The sequence below is a fragment of the Myodes glareolus genome, chromosome 5 (assembly GCF_982192425.1).
Source record: "Myodes glareolus chromosome 5, mMyoGla1.1, whole genome shotgun sequence".
Lineage (NCBI taxonomy): Eukaryota > Metazoa > Chordata > Mammalia > Rodentia > Cricetidae > Myodes > Myodes glareolus.
In genome coordinates, this window is record NC_142030.1 from 60,340,218 (window position 1) to 60,340,955 (window position 738).

Genomic DNA, 738 nt, shown 5'->3' on the forward strand with positions numbered 1-738 from the left:
AACTGGCCTGATTGGGAGTTCATTTCCGCCCGGATCCAAAATGGCCAACTCCGGCTTCAGACAAGGACGATATTAAAGGGGCGGGGCAAAAGGAGAGGAGTTTGGGGGCTGAGCCAGAACTTTACCCGTTGAGACTCGCCGCATCCCGGCAATCAAGATTGGCCTCGCTACCTGTGAAGGTTTTTTTGTTTTTTTGTTTTTGTTTGTTTGTTTAAACCAACTGGTGAAGTTGTCAGAAATCATGGTGATTCAGGCTTTAAGACTTAAGGTTTCAGATGGAAAGCCTGGGATCAATTCAGTGGAAAAATAAAATTAGAAAGAATATTGCTCCTCAAGACCAAAGAAGAGAGGAAGGGAGTGGAGGAAAGAAGAGGAGAAGTGATGGCAGGGGAGAGGAAAGGAGGGAGAGGAGGAAAAGGCGACAGTAGACACTATAGGGTTACTAGCTCCGACATCGCCGGACGTCTGCGTGCTTGTTCACCTTCAGCATAATACAGCCTAAGACCAATGATCTCCCGATCTCCGTGTGGGCTGTCGCAGGTCCTGTCTCATGAGAGATATAGCAGAACTGTGTAGATGCTAAAGGAAGAAGGTCAGTGCAACAGAGAAAGCCTCTGCCTTCCTAGTAAAGAATGTGGGCATGAATGAATTGCAGCTACTAAGTCATGTAAGGAAACTCAGCATGCTAAGACTGAGTTGAAAGGTGGAAAGAATGGGATTCTCTTGATCATTTTGTTC